At 40.7% G+C, this 16,808-nt stretch overlaps 1 long non-coding RNA gene across 1 annotated transcript in view; it reads right to left on the reverse strand.

Annotated features, from left to right (window-relative positions):
- Positions 1-16,808, reverse strand: part of LOC150088394 (uncharacterized) — a 44,743-nt gene that overhangs the window by 17,248 nt on the left and 10,687 nt on the right. The window contains exon 2 of the long non-coding RNA XR_016546791.1: positions 12,032-12,160. This is a non-coding gene — a long non-coding RNA (uncharacterized LOC150088394). The remainder of the gene's footprint in view (positions 1-12,031; positions 12,161-16,808) is intronic.

Here is a 16,808-nt window from a genome sequence, read left to right on the forward strand (position 1 = left end):
GATGTGCAAATGTGACCCCCAATCCACAAAGGAGGATCAAAGGGACACACAGGTAATTACAGACCTGTTAGTTTAACTTCTGTTCCAGGGAAATTAATGGAGGCACTAGTTAAAGAAGCATTAGTTAGTTAGTTATTGGAAGTTTAATGGCGCATCAGCATCTAAGGCTATCGTGCCCCAAGTCTAAGGTAATAAAATATAAATATGTAAAAAAATATAATAGCATATCCAGTTAATATATTATAAACAAAAATATGGCATAAGACATTTATAATATATTAAACATTAGAGCAATCTAAATAAAACTATGTAGATTAATCAGTTGTAAACACTTGAATACATCTGACACATTGTCATCGTCGGATAAAATCTGCCTGAGTGTATAAGGCTCAGACAGATGGGTAAAACATAAACGGCGTTCATTACTAAAATATGTACATTCAACTAAAATATGATGGATAGTTAAAAATGCTTTACAATGTCTACACACAGGATTAATTAATGTTGTTGTTGTTATTTGGGAGCATTAGCAACTAAGGCCATATTGCTCCGGGATATGCGGTGGTCATTCCCTGACATTTCCGCATCTTCCATATTTGGTGGTGATGGGCTCGAATCCAGGTCTACACACAGGACAATCATCGGCCCTCAGCAAATACGAATGCGTCAGGTGAGAATGTCCTATGTATAGCTGAGCAAGAATTACTTCCTCCCGTCGTACCCTGCGCTGACTAGAATGCCAAAGCATTATTACAGGCTTAATGTCATTCAGCTTGTTGGTAGGGCATCCATTCCAAGATTCTTGCCAATGCGTGCATAATTTTTTGTAGAGCAGTTACTTGCAGTCTGTGTAGGGGACTGACAAGCGAATACAACTTTGTGGCGTTGCTGATTTTGTGGCTGCGTCAGCCAAGTCATTGTCTCTGATACCAACATGGCTAGGGATCCAGCAAAAGCGAATATCAAATTTTAACTCTAAGAGAGAGAGAGTGTAGTATTTGCTGCACCCGACATAATACTGGGTGAGTGCTTCTCACATTGGATAAGGCCTGTAATATGCTTAGAGAGTCCATATATAGCATGCACTTTTGGTACTGGTGGGTTTTTATATGATCCAAGGCCAGTTCTACTGCGTGTAGCTCTGCAGTGTATATGCTACATTTGCTTGGAATACGACTACAGATTGTTTTGCTTTGAAAGACATAAGCAGATCCCGCAAACTCTTCAGATTTCGAGCCATCTGTATAAACCAGCAAGAATTCAGAGTATTCGGCAAGGTGTGCTGCAAAGAGTTGCCGATATATACATGGCGATGTGTTAGCTTTCAGCCAACTCCTAAGAGTGAAGTCACAAGATGGAGATCGTATATTCCAAGGGGGAAGAACTTGCTTGACTGACGTGAATATATTATCCAACGTGAAGTTAATATCATGAGCCAGCTCTTGAATCCTGATACCAAAAGGCCGACTGGCAGTTTTACGTATATTATATAGATTTTCCCACCGTGGCATATAAACAGATGTCCACATAGGATGGTCAGGCAGGGATTTTATTTTTATAGCATATTGTAACGACAATTGCTGACGTCGAAGCATCAATGGTGGTTCATTGACTTCAACGTATAGACTTTGGACAGGCGAAGTACGGAAAGCCCCCGTGGCAATCCGAATGGCTTTATGGTGGATTGGGTCAAGCCATCGGAGTACAGAATTTCTAGCAGAAGAATAAGCTTGGGAACCGTAGTCAAGTTTAGAGCGAATGAGTGCTCGGTATAGATGCAATAATGTGCTTCTATCTGCTCCCCAAAAGTTGGAGGAGATAGCACTGAGCATGTTAAAACCCCTCATGCATTTTGCTCTAAGCTGACAAATATGGTGTAGGAATGTCAGTTTTTTATCAAAGATAAGTCCCAAAAATTTTTGTTTCTGCTACCACAGGAATTGGATTTTGTCCAAGTCTGAGTTCCGGGTCAGGATGTAGATTCCGTTTGCGGCAGAAGGGCAACCAAACGGTCTTTTGGGCAGAAAACTTTAACCCATTGGTTAAAGTCCAGGAACTAAGGTGATTGACTGCTTGTTGCAATTGTTGTTCAATAACTCTCATGCTACAGGAGTAACAAAAAATACTAAAATCATCAACATACAAGGCACTATTTACTGAAGGAGGAAGCTGTTTTGTAATGGAGTTAACTTTGACTGCAAACAGTGTAACACTGAGGACAGAGCCTTGGGGAACTCCTTCCTCTTGACAAAAAAGGTGGGACACACTGGATTTAACACGAACCTGGAAGAGTCATTTAGATAAAAAAAGGGAGATGGCCTCTCAGACCAAAAGAATAGAGGTCTTTTAAAACACCATACCTCCAAGTTGTGTCATAAGCTTTTTCCATGTCAAAGAAGACTGATACCAAGTTCTCACGCTTTAAAAAAGCATTGCGAATCGTTGTTTCCAGTCGGATTAAATGGTCCAAAGTGGATCGATTCCTTCGGAAGCCGCACCGAATCTTGTTCAAATGGTCATTTGCCTCAAGATAATATATGAGGCAGGCATTCACCATTTTTTCCAAAATCTTACATAGGCAATTGGACGATAGTTGCTAGGAATTTTGGAGTCTTTTCCTGGCTTTGGGAAAGCAAGAACGGTTGCCCTACACCAAGAAACGGGAAATTGATCCTCTAAATAAATTCGGTTGTAGAGATGTAGCAACAGCTCTAGAGAGTGAGATGAAAGATGTTTTATCATCTCATACTGAATTTCATCTGGTCCTGCTACACCTACGTTCGAGGTAGCATTAGCATTAGTAGAGGCATTTGATGCAAGAAAGCAAGCTTATGCAGCATCAGCCAAAAAAAAAAAAAAAAAAAGATAAACAAAAAAAAAAAAAAAAAAAGATAAATAAAAAAAAAAAAATTAAAAAATAAATAAATAAAATAAATAAAAAATAACCACTTCCACTTCACCCCTCTGTTCATTCGAAATACCTGTCCATCTGAGCCTTAAACTTATTTAGGCTATCAACTTCCACGACAAGGGATGGAAGTCTATTCCACCAACCAACCACCCGCTGGCTAAAGGCAAATTTCCTCACGTCTATCCTACATCTGTCTTTTCTCAATTTGAATTTATGCCCTCTCAGGTGATTATTCTGAGCAAGAGGAACAATCCCATCAGCATTGAGCATGCTCAAACCATTCAAGGCTTTATACACCTCTATCAGATCACCTCGCCGGTGCCTAGTCTCCAGACACTGTAATTTGCAAAACTTAAGCCTTTCTTCGTAAGAGCACCCCTTTGTTCCATTCACTAATCTTGTTGCCCTTCTCTGTACTCGTTCCAGCATCTCTACATCCTTCTTGAAATGAGGCCTCCAGACCTGTATACAGTACTGTAGGTGTGGTCTGACCATTGCCTTATACAAGGGAATAATCACCTCCTTATCCCTGCTAGAAAAATTCCTATATATCATCAACAATACACCATGAGCTACTCTTGCAGCCCGTCTGCACTGCTCAGAAAACTTCATATCTGCCTGCACAACCACCCCCAGGTCCCTTTCATTCCCTACCACTGTCAGTGTAGTACCACAGAGTTGATACGTTGCTCTGGGGTTGCTGTTTCCCATGTGTAGTACTTTACATTTGTCAATGTTAAACTTCATTTGCCACCTCTCAGCCCATCTGCTCAACCTTTCCAGATCCTGTTGCAGTAGCATAGTGTCAGTAGTGTCCTTGCCAACCTTCGTATCGTCTGCAAACTTGGACATTAAGCTTGATATACCATCATCAATATCATTTATAAATACAGAAAACAATAATGGACCCAATACTGAACCCCGAGGGACTCCACTAATAACATTAGTCCACGATGAGCAGTGTCCATTGATTACCACTCTCTGTCTTCTCCCCCTCAACCACCCCTTTATCCATAGCAGCAATTTGCCTCCAATGCCACACTGCTCCAATTTGTGCAGCAGTCTTCCATGTGCAACAGTATCAAAAGCCTTTCTAAGATCCAAGTATATAATATCAAAGTTATTCCCTGCATCCAGTTCTTTTGTGACTGCATCATAGTATCCAATCAAATTGGTCAGGCAAGACTTCCCCTTAACAAAACCATGCTGTGTCTGAGCTATAACTGAAGTCTTGTCTAGATGATCCTGCAGTGCTTCTTTAACCAGTGCCTCCATTAATTTACCTGGAACAGAAGTTAAACTAACAGGTCTATAATTACTTGTGTCGCCCTTTGATCCTCCTTTGTGAATTGGGGTCACATTTGCACATCTCCAGTCCATGGGTACTTCCCCTGAGCCCAAGGAAGCTCTCATAATTATGGCTAAGGGTTTACTTACTTCCTTTACTGCCTCCTTTAATATAACTGGATAGATCCCATCCACCCCAGGTGCCTTTCTTGTATTTATCTTCAACAATTTCTCCTCCACTTTACTCTCAGTTATTACAAGATTCTCTAACTTACTGCCAGAGTTGAATACACCTCTGGCATTCACCTCGCTGAATAACTCCTCATGTGTGAATGTCGATGCAAAATATTCATTCAGTTTGTTAGCTACCTGAGCAGGATCATCAACATTTGACCCATCGATATCAAGTGGACCAATCTGATTCATCCCCTTCCTTCTAGAGTTTACATAAGTAAAGAACTCTTTGCTGTTTTTCTTTGCATCCCTTGCCAAAGATTTCTCGTAATCTGCCTTTGCCTGCCTAACCTCCTTTGTAACTTGGTTACAGATCAACTTGTATCTATCATAGGCTTCTGTGTCATGTGTTAATTTGTATGTATCCCATGCATTTTTCTTCTCTGCCATATGTCTCATTAGTTCATCTGACATCCACTTAGGCCTAAACCTTGAACAATATTTCTTAGTTGGTATGTAAAGCCTAGTAGCTTCCAAGATAAGTTCTTTGAATGCTTCCCATTTTGAATTTGCTGTTGGTAACATCATCAGTTGGTTCCACTGTATAGAATTTAAATACTGTCTCAGTCCATCGTAGTTGCCTTTAAGAAAGCAATAACCCTTCCCTTTTCCCCTTAATGGTAGTTACCTCTTTGAGTAAATCCCACTTCAGCACACTGTGATCACTGCCACCTAGTGGTTCATTTACCTGCAGATTCTTAAAGCATAAAGAATCACTAATGATAATCAAATCAAGAGTATTACTCTCTCTAGTTGCTTCCCGAACATCCTGATGTAGAAAACAATCATCCAATGAACCCACAAAAGCCTTGCTAGTGTGTGAGTGACCAGCCCCCAAATTCCAGTCAATATCTGGGAAATTAAAATCCCCCATTATAAGACTCTCTGATTTACTGGTCCACTCTATTTCCCAGTACAGTTTCTTATTATACTCATCAGAGTCATTAGGTCTATAGCACACTCCTACTCTCAATTTTGATCTCCCAATGCTTATGTCACACCAAACTGACTCAACACTGCACTGTCCGGCGATGTCGACTGGCTTCACTTCCTTGGTTTTTATGTATTTCTTAACTAATAGCATAACCCCTCCTCCCTTCCTATCCTGTCTATCCCTTCTGTAGACATTGTACTTCCCAAATTCCAGTTCTGCATTCCTTATATCTGTGTGACACCACGTCTCTGAAATCCCCACAATATCTGCCTTTGATGTTTTGAGCAATACCTCAAATTCATCAAATTTATTTACTAAACTCCTAGCATTGGTGTACACGCAAGTATACATGCACCTGTTTTTTTTCTTAGTTACCCTAACACAACCTATGTGTTTATTTGTACCCCAATGATTCCCAGCAGTCTCTGAAATATCCTGCATCTTATTTTCCAGGCTGCGGCTCATTCCAATAGAAGCAGTGCAAGAATCACTTTCACCTCTGCCAGTGGCTACTGTTAATCTATTAATCCTTATATCCCCCAAATCTAGCAGTTTTCCGACCCACCTAACACTGCCTCGATAGCATCAGCAAACATTCTTGCACCCTTTCTATTTAAGTGTATCCCATCCCTGTAGAAGCAGTCTCTCCTGTTAACAAGTACAGACCAGGCTGAAAAAAATTCTACCCCTTGAGTCTTGCACAATCCTTCCAGGGCCGAATTGATCGAGAGGGCTCTCATCATATACTCCCTCCTATCGTGTCTGGGCAGAATTGCAGACACTTTCAAATTCAACCCTAATTCACGGCTTCTTTTCAACAGTGACCTGTACTTGTTAAGTAATTCTGCCGGTCTCCTACTCTTAATATCATTAGTGCCAACGTCTACAACTATATCACCTTTTGTGCTCTTAAAAGATGATATCCGCTTTACAACGTCATTAACCTTTGCCCCTGGCAGACATACCCTGGTCCTGTTCCACCTATCATTTTTACAAAGCATGTTTTCCGTTTCCCTGACAATAGAGTCACCAACAACTACTAGTTCCTTTGGGACCAGCGCATTCTGCCTTGGGGGCTGCCGCTGTGTTGCATGATGACCAAGCGCAAGCTCTGGCATTGGTGTGGGCAGCTGAGAGCTTGATGGGCCCTCACTTTTAATCCTTCAAGGGCATCCACCCTGTCCTTCAAGCTCTCACTCATATAGGCCCATAACAATGCTGAGTTGTCGCCTGATTTCCTTACACTCCTTACACACACAAAGACATCCTCCACGGAAGTATCATGTCCCGTACCTGACTGCTCCACAAACATCAAGCAAGTAGTGCATTTTAATAGGCTGTGATTCAGAGGGCAACTGCCCCCCTCAGTTCTCCCCTGAGCCACACCACTCCCATTAACCTGAGCCTTTTGCTTTGCTGCTCTGGTCAGAGTCATGATTTCGATTTAATTTCAATAAAATTTGAATTTCAGTACAAAATTAAAACCCTAAACTTATATCTCAACACAGTTATAACGCTATATTTATGTTTCAGTATCGAGTGTTATCTACGAAATCCCTTTATATAACTTCCGTATCAAGTTAAGTATTAATTATTTATTTTTTACTAATTATTTGTTATGTATCCCAAGTCGTTATATGTATAGTTAAAAGTACAATTTAATTGACAGTGAAGTTCAACAAGATTAATTATCTGATTAATTGACAATATTATGTACTATACTATACTATATTAAGCTTATGCTATCTATTTCGAGATATTTTGTATCGCGTAACAATGGCGGCTATTTACGAACGGTAAACACGTGGATTTGATACCCTTTCCGATACTAAGTAATACCTACAAAATCTCTATCTAAGTTACTTTAATCTAAGTAAGGTTGTAGAGATGTAGCAACAGCTCTAGAGAGTGAGATGAAAGATGTTTTATCATCTCATACTGAATTTTATCTGGCCCTGCGGCACCTACTTTCGAGGTAGCAAGTGCAATGGTTAATTCCACTTCACTAAAAGGCAGGTTATAAGTTTCGGCTTTGCTTGAAGGGAAGTTGAGTTTTTGTCTCTCCTCTTTCTTCTTTAAAAGTAGAAACTCAGCAGAGTATGAAGTTTCAGCAGATATAGTGGAGAATACTTCTCCTAGAACGTTGGCAATAGCAGATGGGTCTGCTAATGTACAACCGTTATGTTGTAACATAGATGAAGGAACTGATGTGTATTTACCCTTCATCTTCCGAATTTTATCCCAGACGACTTTGGCACTGGTCATCTGGTTAATTGAGGATGTAAACTTGACCCAGCATTCCTTTTGGCTCTGTCGGCATATAAATCATGCTTTGGCACGGGCACGTTTAAAGGCTATAAGATTTGCGGTGGTGGGGTAACGTCGGAATTTTCCCCATGACCGATTTTGTAACTTTCTTGCTTCTTAACAATCTTGGTTCCACCATGGCTTTGGAAAGCATGGAAATCGCGAGGATGTTTTTGGAATTGCAATTGCCGCTGCGTGGATAATACACTCTGTGATATACTTCACTGCTTAATCAATTGACTCCTGTTGAATTTGTACAGGATCAAATTCAGTGAGCCGTGAAAATTTACTCCAGTCTGCTTGATCATACTTCCAACGTGGAGTTCTAAATGGATGAAAAGGTTGTCCATCCCCTATGGTAGATATTACAGGGAAATGATCGCTTCCATAAGGATTCTGTTCCACTTCCCAGGAAAGCAAAGGTAGCAGAGAAGGCGAGCAGATGGAAAGATTGATAGCAGAGAAAGTACGGGTAGGCATATGGAAATAGGTGTTTATTCCCATATTTAGTAACGAAAGGCCGTTATTGTTGAGAAAACGTTCAACAATACGACCTCGTTCATTAGTTTCTGCACTACCCCCACACTATGTACTATGTCCATTAAAGTCTCCAAGGAGTAAAAATGGAGAGGGTAATTGTGTAATAAGATCGTCGAGATCTGCCTGGGAAATGTGTGTCCCAGGAGGCAAATATATAGAACATATTGTAAGCAAAGACCCTACAGCTAAACGAATGGCTACTGCTTCTAAGTTATTGTTCAATTGAACTTGTGAGAAAGGGGTATGGTTGCCCACAAGGATTGCGACTCCTCCGTGGGCCAGGCCATCCCCGGTTCTGTCTTTATGAACAGCAGTAAAATTTCGCAAGATGGGGTCATCATTTGCCTTTAGGTACGTTTCCTGCAAGCAAAAGCAAACAGGTTTGTATTTGCGCATTAGCATTTTGACATCCTCCATATTTTGTCGGAATCCACGACAATTCCATTGCAGTAACTTAGCTATTATTACTTGGAATTAGTGGAACCGCTGACTGGCTTCCGAAGTGATGCGGGTTTTGATTGGCCCGTTTTGGGTTTTATTCTGCCTTTGGGAATTTGAGGGCGCCCAATATCCATTCCTTCCTCCGGATGAAGATCCAGAATGGATTCTTCCACACTTTCAGCTTCTTCATTTACCTCCATTTCCTCCTGTACCTCAATAAAAACAGGCAGGGTTTTAGTTGGAGGTGATTTTCCTTTAGGTGCTACTTCCTTGGTTGGTATTGAAATTGGAGTAGCGACTGCTTTATCTTGCTGTGCTTGTGTCAACAAGTATCTAGCTTGGGGTGCAAAAGAATCACGTGGCGAGATTGAAATATCAGTTTGCGTCGAAATTGAAACCTTCCTCAAAACTGCTTGTGCATAAGATTTTCCACTGTTTACTGGTGTTACCTGTTTCTTTGCTTCCACATATGGGATGTTCTGTTCCGTCTTGATTTTTTGAATTTGTTTTTCGTCTTTCCATCTTTGGCATGCTCTTGAATATGCAGGGTGTTCACCGCCACAATTCAAGCATGCTGGTTTTGAGGCAGAACATTCCTTTGTGTCATGTTCTTTTGCTCCACAGTGGGCACAAGCAGGTGATCCTCGACATGACATCTGAGAGTGGCCATATTTTTGGCATTTGAAACATCGCAACGGGTTTGGAATGTACAGCCTTACAGGACAGTTCAGATAAGCAGCCTTGATGGAAGTAGGCGGTTTAGGTGTGTTAAAAGTAAGGATAAGAACCCTAGTTGGGACTAGTTTTCCCTCCTTACGCATAAATATCCTCTTAACGGCTGTTACTCCTTGATCTCTCAGTTCGGTACATATCTCCTCTTCAGATGTTTCAAGGAGATCCCACTCGGCAATTACGCCACGCGATGTATTCAATGTCCTGTGTGGTGATATCTTAATTGGAATGCCCCCAAGAGATGTTGCTCGGAGAAACAATTCTGAATGTGGCACTGAGGAAGTTTCTACTAAAAGGTCACCTGATCTAAGTCGTTTTACTGACTTCGGGGACCCTGCCAGCCCTTCAAGACCCTTCTGAATGAAGAAGGGCGACATTTTACCTATTTCCTTTTCCGGTAGAATGTATGATAAGGAATCGAGGTACAGGAGGTGGTGTAGCTTCTGTTCGGTGTTTCTTTTTTGATGTTACATTATCTTCATCAGTTTCAGGTAGGGACCTCGTAGAGGCCCCAGAGGGGTTTGAAAGATTTAAATTACTCATGAGAGTAAAGAGGAAGTGTCTGATGCCTAAGTACCTCACCCCCCACGGAGCCCAACGAGGGGACGTCCACTCGTGAACCAGCAGGTACTGTGTACACGAATGGGACGCCGAGTTCGATTAGGAGCACCATACCCACGTTACCGATAAGTCTTTATCCCGTCCCAGGACCAAAGGGAGGGACTCTTATTGGAACGCAGTTGACCCTAGCAGTAAAAACCACCCTCTGATTGATCCCAGTCGGGCTGGTCCAGGACCACCCGTCTTGTCGAAGCAGGGGCCAAAGTGGTGTATTAAGGCCGGGCCCCTCAACCACCAGGATCCCCCTTTCCGAATTCCATGGGTTGCGGCGCACGGCTGCACACGCCGGATTCCAATGATGTAACCCTGGAACCAAGGTATGGGCGTTAGATCCCAGTGATGCTAATCTGAAAGCGCAGCAGCATCACTGGGAGGTCCCCACGTACAGGTACCCACGTCGAGGGGTAAAGAAGCATTGCAGGATCATCTAGACACGACTTCAGTTATAGCTCGGACACAGCATGGGTTTGTTAAGGGGAAGTCTTGTTTGACTAATTTGATTGGATACTATGATGTAGTCAGAGGAACTGGATGCAAAGAATAACTTTGATATCATATATTTGGATCTGTTCATTGCAGGCAAATTGCTGCTATGGATAAAGGGATGGTTGAGTGGGAGAAGACAGAGCGGTAATCAATGGACACTGCTCTTTGTGGACTTATGTTATTAGTGAGTTCCTCAGAATTCAGTGTTGGGTCCATTGTTGTTTTCTGTTTGTTTGTTATTTGGTTTTCAGGAGCATTAGCAACTAAGGCCATATTGCTCCGTGAATATGCGGTGGTCATTCCCTGACCTTTCCGCATCCTCTGTATTTGGTGGTGACGGGCTCGAACCCCGGTCTAATCAAAAAGTGTGTGCTACGCACCGCTGCTCCTTCCCACCTGGCTACGGAAGCGCCTGTTGTTTTCTGTATTTATTAATGATACTGATGATGGTATATCAGGCTTAATGTGCAAGTTTGCTGACAATTCGAAGGTTGGCAGGGTTGTTAATGACAGTACACTGCTGGAACAGGATCTAGAAAAGTTGAGCAGATGGGCTGAGAAGTGGCAAATGAAGTTTAACATTGACAAATGTAAAGTACTACATATGGGAAGCAGTAATCCCAGAGTAACGTATCAACTCTGTGGTACCACACTGACAGTGGTAGAGAATGAAAAGGACCTGGTGTGTGTGTGTGTGGGGGGGATAATTGTGCAGGCAGATATGAAGTTTTCTGAGCAATGCAGACAGGCTGTAAGAGCAGGTCATGGGGTTTTATCAATGATATACAGGAATTTTGCTAGCAGGGAAAAGGAGGTGATTATCCCTTTGTATAAGGCAACCGTCAGGCCACACCTTGAGTATGTATACAGATCTGAAGGCCTCATTTTAAGAAGGATGTAGAGCTGTTGGAACGAGTACAGAGAAGGGCAACAAGACTAGTGAATGGAACAAAGGGTTGCTATTATGAAGAAAGGCTTAAGTTTTGCAAATTACAGTGTCTGGAGACTAGGCATCTGCGAGGTGATTTTATTGAGGTGTATAAAGCCTTGAGTGGTTTGAGCATGCTCAATGTGGATGGGAATCTTTCTCTTGCTCAGAATAATCGCCTGAGAAGGCATAAATTCAAATTGAGGAAAGATATGCAGCCTTTAGCCAGCGGGTGGTTGATTGCTCGAACAAACTTCCATCTGTCGTTGTAGAAGTTGATAGCTTAAATAGATTTAAGGCAGAACTTGACAAACATTTGGAGCGAGTGGATGGGTGAAATAAGAGGGGGTTTTGGCTGATGCTATATAAGCTTGCTTTCTTGCATCATGTGCCTTTGCTAATGCTAATGTAAAATCAAATATCCAATCTATATGAATCTTGATTACTAAATCAAGATAGATTCATATAGAATCTTGAGGTAGTAATCAAGTAATCAATTGATATCTATTATTGATTCATTACTAAATCAATCAATAATTGATTTAGTAATCAATAGATTTGAAAAGAAAAGTTATGCAACTTTATATAAAGTTATTGAATTTTTACTTACCTGACTGGGTTGCCTAAAACATGTTTTATGGCAGGAATAATAGGGGCTGATGGGTATGTTTGAATATCAATTGTAAACTTCAGTATCAATTTTACACCATACTCAATGCTTATTATATCCACATATAACCTACATTGAAAAAAATCCATTTTTTCAATTTAAAATTTTAAAGGCACTAAATGAAATTTTTAAACATCAAATAAATAAGTAAATATCAGTTTATTAGTCACTCATCAAATAAATTACACTGATAAGAAAGAATGATCCATTCTAGATGGCATATGGCCAGAGGGCTTATGTTAATATGAATCTAACAAATTTAACACTAGATTACAACTCAAAGACCTACATACATAACAAATTTACAGTCTGAAGATTATTTATACATGTAACACTAAGGGCTATACTTGACAAGCGCTTGAAGCGCGGCATCAGCAACGCTTTGCAACACCCTGTTTTACAGGAAGCAGAGAGTAAAGGCATACAAACTAGATGGGCACTTTGAACACCATGCAGGACGACGTAAGCTGGCGTAAAATGCCTGCCAATGCTTTTGGACACATTACAAGCACATACGCCTTGGCGCTTGCATAGCCTGAGGAGACATTCTACCCGTGTATTGGATTTGGATGGTTGGCCTTAATTGTTTGTTTATTATACTTTGGGGGAAGACAAATGTTTGACACAGAGAAGTTTATTTGTAAGGTGGAAAGGAGGCCTCTCTTGTACACATCATTAAAAGACTACTCCAGCAAAGAAATAAAGGCAAAAGTGTTGTATTGAAATTGGAAAATAAATGTTTCCGAACTGGGATGAACTATGTAATGATGAGAATAATTCAGAAAGCTCAGTTTTGAACCTTATATTTATTGTAAACATTACTTCTATTTTAGTAATGGTTCATTAGTTACGAAATACAAGTTTGTTCACTTGCAGAGACAATTTATTGGTAGATTCCTCTGGTTATCTGTGTATGGAATCATGAATGTACATAATTTAAGTTAATAAATAACCTCATTATTATTAAATAAGATCAAAACAGTAATTGGAAAACTGCTGAAAATATCCACTGCAACTAATGTCGGCGTTAACAAATGAGAATCACTAGCAGTCTCTGTCTTCTTCCAAAACGAATTTTGAAAACCTTTCATTTCAAACATAACTTCAGTGTCTTTCTTTTTTGAAAAGTATTGTGAAAGCAACAAAAGGATGAGGTAAGCTGAAAAGTACAGAGTCGTTGCCAGCGTGATACAGAAAAAAAAAAAAATAAAATAAAATAATAATAAAAAGATAATGCACACAACTGTTTCATGGCATAAAAAACATGACGAAAAGAACAGCAACGGATTGTTTTAGAAAAACCAAAAGATCGTACTTCTTTTCTTCAATGTGCATTGCATTGACCAACACAAAATCGAGGAAATTCATCTATTGGAAACGGGAAAAATTCATCTATCCACTAGAAACGGGAAAAACTGATAACCCTGCAATGCACATTTGATTAAAAAAAAAAGTTTGCTTTATTGTAATTGTTTTTAGGGATCAACATCAGTACAGCACCTTTTCTGGATGTATGTTTGATCTTCTAACAAAATTTCAAGAAAATATTTCTATTGATAGCTGCGTTGCAAACTTCGAAAACTGGTGTCTTCTCATGAACATTCATAAAATCAAACAACACTAATCCTTTATTGCACGAAAAGTACTCCGTTACAGCGTGGGTAGTGGAGAATGTTTTCTGCTTAAAAAGGATGGAACGCACTTGCCAATATTCCATCTGGAAATAATGTAGAGTGGTGGAAAGACAGTAACATAGGTGTTTTATTCTGAGAAGTCCTGTGCAATAAAATCAAACAGGAAGTTATCCTTCATGTTACCAAAAGTAATGCCGTAAGACACAGGCATTACTTTTGATAGCTGCGTTGAAAAAAACCGCTGATTATAACAAGTCTGCTGTGGCCGAGCATTATTGGGAGAGGCAGCATCAAATCTTCCCAGAGGATGCGGTTATTATGAATCGAGCGCATGGATTCTGGGACCGCAAATGGCTCGAGAGCCTGCGAATCTGTTCATCCGACAACAATACCATGAATAGGGACAAGGGTATGCGGTTGCATCCCCTATTTGAAACTATTGTCCTAAGTATGGAAGAACGGTTTTGCTTTGCACGCTCCCGAGCTATTTACGCTTTCAGTTCTGACCATGCGGCAATGGAACCATGTGGTGAAATACCGTGAGCCTGTAGTAGTAGTAGTAGTAGTAGTAGTGGCACATGATGCAAGAAAGCAAGTGTAGGAGCTTATGCAGCATCAGCCAAAAAAAAAAAAAAAAAAAATCACACCATTCCCTCCAAATGCCTGTCCAGTTCCTCCTTAAATTTATTTAACCTATCAACTTCCACAACGACACATGGAAGTTTGTTCCACCAATTAACCACCCGCTGGCTAAAGGCAAATTTCCGCACATCTATTCTACATCTGTCCTTTCTTAATTTGAACTTATGTCCCCGTAGGTTGGTAATCTGAACAAGTGGAAGGATCCCATCAGAATTCAGCGTGCTCAACCCATTCAAGGCCTTATAGACCTCAATCAGATCACCGCGCAGGTGCCTAGACTCCAGCCACTGCAATTTGCAGAACTTAAGCCTCTCTTGGTAGGAGAATCCCTTCATTCCCCTCACCAATCGTGTTGCTCTTCTCTGTACACGCTCAAGCAAATCTACATCCTTCCTAAAATGAGGCCTCCAGACCTGTACGCAGTACTCAAGGCGTGGCCTGACCATTGCCTTATACAGAGGGACAATCACCTCCTTTTCCCTGCTAGCAAAATTCCTATATATCATTGACAAAACCCCATGACCCGCCCTAGCAGCCTGTCTGCACTGCTCAGAAAACTTCATATCTGACTGCACAATTACTCCCAGGTCTTTTTCATTTTCTACCACCTTAAGTGTAGTACCACACAGTTGGTACGTTTCTCTGGGGTTACTTCTACCCATATGCAGTACTTTGCATTTGTCAAGGTTGAACTTCAGTTGCCACTTCTTAGCCCATCTGCCTAAATTATCTAGATCCTGTTGCAGTAGCACACTGCCATTACTGTCATTAACAACCCTGCCAACCTTTGTGTCATCTGCAAACTTCGACATTAAGCCTGATATACCTTCATCAATATCATTGATAAATACACAAAACAACAGTGGACCCAACACCGAACCCTGTGGGACTCCACTAATAACATTAGTCCACGAAGAGCAGCACCCATTGATTACCACCCTCTGTCTTCTCCCACTTAACCATCCTTTTATCCATTGTAGCAACTTACCCTTAATACCATTCTGCTCCAATTTGTACAGTAGTCTTCCATGCGCAACAGTGTCAAAAGCTTTCCTGAAATCCAAGTATATGATATCAAAATTATTTTTTGCATCCAGTTCCTTTGTGACCACATCATAATAACCAATCAAATTTGTCAGACAAGACTTTCCCTTAACAAACCCATGCTGTGTTTGAATTATTGCTGCAGTCTTGTCTAGATGATCCTGCAATGCATCTTTAACCAGCGACTCCATTATTTTACCCGGAACAGAAGTTAAACTAACTGGTCTGTAATTACTCGTGTCACCCTTCGATCCACCTTTGTGAATTGGGGACACATTTGCACATCTCCAGTCCGTGGGAACCTCCCCTGAGTCCAAGGATGCTCTCATAATTATGGCTAAGGGTTTGCTTAGTTGCTTTGCCGCCTCCTTTAAAATAACTGGATAAATCCCATCCACCTCAGGTGCCTTTCTTATGTTTAACTTCAACAATTTCTCCTCCACTTTGCTCTCAGTTATTACAAAATCATTAAGCACACTGCTACAATTTGATAACCTTCTTCCATTTTCAAATTGTAATAATTCCTCACGTGTGAATGTAGATGCAAAATACTCATTCAGTTTGTTTGCTATCTGAGCAGGATCATCAACAGTCGAACCATCGATGTCAAGTGGACCAATCATATTCATCCCCTTCCTTTTAGAGTTTATATAAGTAAAGAAATCCTTACTGTTTTTCTTAGCATCTTTTGCCAAAGATTTCTCGTAATCCGCCTTCGCCTGCTGAACCTCCTTTGTGACCTGATTACAGACTAGCTTATATCTGCCACAGGCTTCTGCGTCACCTGATAATTTATATGCATCCCATGCATTTTTCTTCTCTGTCACGAGTCTCATTAGTTCATTTGATAACCATTTAGGCCTAAACCTTGAACGATATTTCTTAATCGGTATATAAAGTCTAGTAGCTTCCACGATTAATTCTTTGAATGCTTCCCACTTAGAATTTACTGTTTGTAACATCGTCAGTTGATCCCACTGTACAGAATTTAAAAACTGTCTGAGACCACTGTACTCTCCTTTACGGAAGCAAAAACCCTTTCCTTTACCCCTGATGGTAGTTACCTCTTTGAGTAAATCCCACTTCAGCACACTGTGATCACTGCCACCTAGTGGTTCCTTTATCTGCAAATTCTTAATACACGAATGATCACTGCTGATAACCAGATCAAGAGTGTTACTTTCTCTGGTTGCCTCTCGAACATGCTGCTGCAGAAAACAATCATCCAATAAATCCACAAAAGTCGGACTAGTGTGTGAGTGACCAACCCACAAGTTCCAGTCAATATCTGGGAAGTTAAAATCCCCCATTATAAGACATTCTGATTTACTGGCCCACTCTATTTCTCTGTACAATTGTTCATTGTACTCATTCAAGTCATTAGGCCTATAACACAC

This window comes from Mastigoproctus giganteus, chromosome 3, assembly GCF_048544385.1.
Source record: "Mastigoproctus giganteus isolate SK-2022 chromosome 3, ASM4854438v1, whole genome shotgun sequence".
NCBI classification, from domain to species: Eukaryota; Metazoa; Arthropoda; class Arachnida; order Uropygi; family Thelyphonidae; genus Mastigoproctus; species Mastigoproctus giganteus.